We start from the raw sequence: 5000 nt of genomic DNA, 5'->3' as shown, positions 1-5000 counted from the left end.
TCTTCGTATTCTTAACATAGCATCATCTTGTATTTTCAATATTTCCGATTCAGAAATACTGGCGAGTTTACATCGGCCATTTTGCTGTTTGGATCACGCATTATTCACTCGGTAGGGAGTGAATAATGCTCAATTAGCGAGCCAATCAGATTGCTTGAAACACCAAGATCATTGAGTGAGTATATATCAATTATTTTTCATATTGCGCATAAATGACAATTTTTTGGAACATCTTAAGCTTAGGATATTAATGGAGACGCGAATGCGAAAACGGAAAAACATTTTTTTTTACTTTGAGACTAGAAGCTCAAGAGGATAATGAACTTTCATGAACTTTTTTTGACCGGATTAACAAGTATTATTAAATTATGAACCTCGGATAATGCATTTCGCGAGCTCTGATCTCGGTTATCAGCTCATATACCTTAGTTTGACATTATATAGTAAATGATTGCGCTAAGCGTTGCTAAGCTAAAATTTATTCCCCGGAAAGCGAAATTTGTCTCTGAATAAAACCAAAAAAGAAAAAAAAAACTTTATTTGTGGAAAGTTTGGATCAATTCCGACGTTTAGAAGTACGCGAAAAGGCAAGAAATGTTTTTGTGATGAGCCTACGTCTGTCTGACCACAAGGTATTACACAACATCACATCTTTATCAAGTTATTTCGATTTCGCTCGGATTTTCTCGCTTTCCTCGTTCGTATTTCGTACTTCCAAATTTTTGGAGTTTAAGGAATTTAATAAAACAATTATTCCATTTGCCCTTGTTGGATATGTGACTGGAAATAGCCGACGAGGCTATTTACCATCTCATATCCAACGCGCGTTCATGGAATAACTGTTAAATAGCTAATTAAAAGATGTCCGTCAGGTTCACCAGGTTTTATTTTGGCAGAAAGTACAAACTGGGTGGCAGTTTTTTTGTATTGACAGTGCACGTGCAGTTGACATACACTCTTTCTTTGGTGAGAACCTTTTTCTATAACAGCATTGAGGCTGAGATTAAAAAAAGAGTACATGTTGGTAGAAAGTACGAACATGAAACATTAAAAAAGAAAAAAAATTGTAGTGAGTGAGAAATTAGTAAAATTTGTTGACAGATGATTGATTGAAATTTGACGCGCTGTAAAATTACTGGAATAAATTTACATTATCAGTTGCTTTTACCAAACCGTTTGTTTAATCAGCTTTGTAGTACTCTGAAAAACAAGCGTGATCCATTCTCCTTTATTCGATATCACTTAAAATTAGAATAGTTTTGGCATACCTTAGCCAGCCTACATAACGCTAACACAGTTTTTCGCTCTCTTGTGTTTGTAGAATATCCGAACGCATATGTTCCACGGCATTTATCTTCAGCGCCCATACAGAAATGTTAGCCGAACAGCAGATACCACGAATTGCGACCTTTTGAAAATGACTTGGGTAACGCAACAAAAAAAGGCGAAAACGAGGAATGGTATTTTCATCGCAGTGAGATGAAAAAATAACTGAGAGAGGGAATGGTGCCGTTTCCGACATCCACCAAACAAACGAAGCAATTTGCGATAGACTTAGTACCACAAGGCTTGAATTATTGTGTCGTGCAAGCTCCAAGAGGTGTCCTCTGTCACCAGAACAGACAGTGTTGCCTGGTACGGGTGCTCCCGTTTCAACAATCGACTACGTTTTCGTTCGGTGATTCCGGATTTAACTCTCATCACCTTTTGTAACTAACCAACTGGTTCTCTTCGGCCAGCTGTCTTTCATAACGCCGTTATGTTTTTGGAACCCTCACTCCTCATAATCTGCCCCACCATAAAGCTAAAAGCTTTTAATACTACCGGTTACAAGTAAATGTTTCTTACTTTACTATACTTCTTCAAACAAGGGAAGCCTTTTCGCTTACTATAATTAAAGAATTGATTAGGTCAGTTAAGTTCCCTTTGTCTGAAAACTTCTACTCACCGCTTCTTCAACAAACTTCAATGAGCCGTTGAGCGTTTTTCGATTGTCAAGTAGGAACGATTCAGTCGTATGCTCCTTGCAAGAAAAGAAACTGCAAAAAGGCAAACATACAGCAAAAAGTTCTATCAGAAGTAAAAAAAGGTTACCATGGATCGGCTTTCGCATAGCCGTTCCATATACACGACCAAGATCGATTATTTGCTTTTCATTTACAGCTGGCATCACAATTTGATGTTTTTTTTCAGGCCCAGTTTATAATTATGCAAATAGACGGACAAAAAGAGTAAAAAGCGTAAAATGGTTTAGAGAAAGATCAGCTGAAGATAGCGCGCTCCCTACTGAAGCTTTTAATGCTTGTAGGTGCCATCCGAGTTGTAAATATAAGACATTAGACTTGTGAAAAAAAGGAAATCCGAGTTGTAAAAATCCGACATCCGAGTTGTGAAAATCCTACATCTGAGTTGTGAAAATAATGCTAAGACAAAGCAAAGTTAAACCAACAATATGGAAGCGTTTCATTGATGACGTTTTCTCACTATGGAACGTAAGTCATGAAACAGAAACTCAACCTGTTCATTGCGTACCCAGCTATAAAACTGACACAGAAGGAGAACACTTTCCTAGACACAACAGTGCACAAGGAGAATGACTCGAAAAGGAAATTATTTACAATATTTAATAATTATTAGCCGAAGGCGAAGTGATTATCGGTGAATATTCACCGAGACGAAGTATTCACCGACAATCGCTGAGCCTGAGGCGAATAATTGTTTTAGTATAAATGCACAGGTGGTTATTTCAAAAAAAGAGAAAAAAAAAACATTTCAACGCGAAATCATCTTCACTTACAGTTGCAAAACGACTACTGGCAGCCATTTTGTCCGTCGAGGTGATTATCACCTGATAATTGTAAATTAAACGAGGCTTACCTGTAAGGTGAAGTCTGATTGAGGTTCTATCAGGTCATCACAGCAGCAATGTGAGTACACAGGTTTGAGAAGTTTGGTAAATACCCTAGGGGCACACGGGAGTCCTTGAGCAAGGCAAGGGAACTGATATAGTCTCCCTTTCCATAAAAGTTTAAGATATTTTTGATGTGAAGGGTCAACTGGTACTGAGAAATAGGCATCTGAAAGACCAATGGATGCCATGAAACACATGGGTTTCATCAAGTGTATACAACTTTCGATATTGTCTATCTTAAAATGGTGGTAAACAATGAAACGGTTTAACTCTTTCAGATTTAAAATCATTCTGAAAGTCCCATTCTTCTTTTCTCTGAGAAAAACTGGGGATATGAATTCTGTGGGACTCAACGAGGATGTCCCGTGATAAAAAATCTTGGATCTGTTGTTCTAAGGCAGCCTCTGCCTCGGTATTCAAAACAGTAGGTCTGATTTTCCCAATTTGAATAGGTTGTAGCCCATAAAACTCCAGTTTGTAACCCAGCACAACCGACAAAATGGTTTTGTCAGAGGTAATTTCCTGCCATGTGGCAATAAAGTTCTTAATTCTTCCCCCAGTAATAGTAATGGGTCCCGAACTTACCTCAGGCTGGGTTACGACTATTTCACAGTCTGTTTGGTAGTCTTGGATTCTGTTTTGGAAGGTTCCTTCCTGTAGTTGTGACGGCTGTTTCTCTGGTAGCCTCGTGCATTGGAATTGTAATGATTGAAGGGGCGCTAGCTGCGCCCCCCTTTGGGCTAAAAAAGATTTTGATGAACCTTTATACTTCTGAGAAACTGATTTATTGGACCTTGTGAATTGTTTAGCTGCCTTGTTACTCTCTGTGACAGTTTTGAGCCGTTCTGTGAAGTCATCTCCAAAAAGTTCACTCCCAATAGGGTTCTTGTTGTTACACAAGGCCTTATAGTTGTCATCCAACTCTGTTTTGAACATATCACGGCGACAAATGTTTAAGCTGTGATTTGCTGCAGCCACAAGTAGGAGAGAATTTGATAAGCCTTCCCATAAGGCTTCTTTGGTAGGGATAACAGTGTCTGAATCCAAGGATTCGCCTACTTTCCCTGTCAAATCAGCCGGTGGAATTAGTCCCTTTATCAGGGTGTCCTGTAAGGCGTGTAGCCTGGAATCCATGCTATGTGTCTACTTCTTAGCAATGTCCCAAATCTCTGGGTTGACACGAGTTTGCGTAAGCAATTTGCTGTTTGAAGGTCTGTGAATGTTCTCTTTCCGGCTCTTTATGGCTTGTTCATTTAGACCACTAGCGAGTATGTTGTTGAGCACGCTTGCGATTTTTCAGAGATAGCTGGCCCCTTCACTTCGTCCTCTGTCACTTCAGTGACAAGAGAATCCACCTTGCTGTTAGAGACGGTTGATGATTCCCCTGTCTTAGGAGAACTGGACTGTGTACCCAAGTCAGATTTTTGTCGTTTACTCGGAGGTTCATCGACCTCGTGTTCGCCACTATCACTGGCGCTTTCGACCGAGGCATCCTCGTCCTCGTCGTGCAAGAGTGAAGCATCGTGAGCTTCTTGTAGTGGTTTTACAACAGGTGCCATATCTTGCACGAGCCCCATCAAGAGGTCAATCTTGTTGTGGAGCGTGGTTTCTTCATCCGAAAGCCTAGAAGTAACTTTCAAGCTCGAATTCGCGCCACAATCAGCGGCGGTCTTGGACGCGGGCTGTTTCCTTGTCCCCGAGTCTTTGCTTCCACGAGAACTCTCCGGCGGAGAAGAGGTGAATCTTTCGTCAAATTCTGCGAATTTGACTTGGTTATGTTTGACCCAGAGGTCGCACTGAGTATGCCATCGAGAACGCCGGAGCCCGACATAGGCATATTGTGATTTACTAAAATTACGGCAGAGAAAACGTTTGCTACGGAAAAATAAACTGCCTGGGTAGGTTTACTACCTTTCCTCTCAGTTTTGAGGTGAAAACGGACGTATCTGATGGTAGGATGAAGGACCTGAACACCAGATTGTCCTGTGCTAAAAGACCAGCATAGTCAATATGGCGACGCAAGCACAAAATTGACTGGCTACACGCATGCGCTATCTCATGGAATCTCTGCTGCGATGACCTGGTAGAA

The 5000-nt window shown here is 40.5% G+C and overlaps 1 protein-coding gene and 1 pseudogene across 1 annotated transcript in view; one reads left to right on the top strand and one right to left on the bottom strand.

Moving 5' to 3' along the window:
* The window catches only part of LOC138001087 (histamine H2 receptor-like), a 12066-nt gene extending 10000 nt beyond the window's left edge, over positions 1-2066 (bottom strand). The window contains exon 1 of the mRNA XM_068847756.1: positions 1949-2066. The gene's annotated coding sequence lies outside the window, so the exon portion shown is untranslated. The remainder of the gene's footprint in view (positions 1-1948) is intronic.
* The window catches only part of LOC137971228 (uncharacterized), a 226412-nt pseudogene that overhangs the window by 128587 nt on the left and 92825 nt on the right, over positions 1-5000 (top strand).

This window comes from Montipora foliosa, chromosome 1 (genome assembly GCF_036669935.1).
Source record: "Montipora foliosa isolate CH-2021 chromosome 1, ASM3666993v2, whole genome shotgun sequence".
Lineage (NCBI taxonomy): Eukaryota > Metazoa > Cnidaria > Anthozoa > Scleractinia > Acroporidae > Montipora > Montipora foliosa.
The sequence above is the reverse complement of the archived record's forward strand: the minus strand, read 5'-3'. Positions and strand labels throughout refer to the sequence as shown.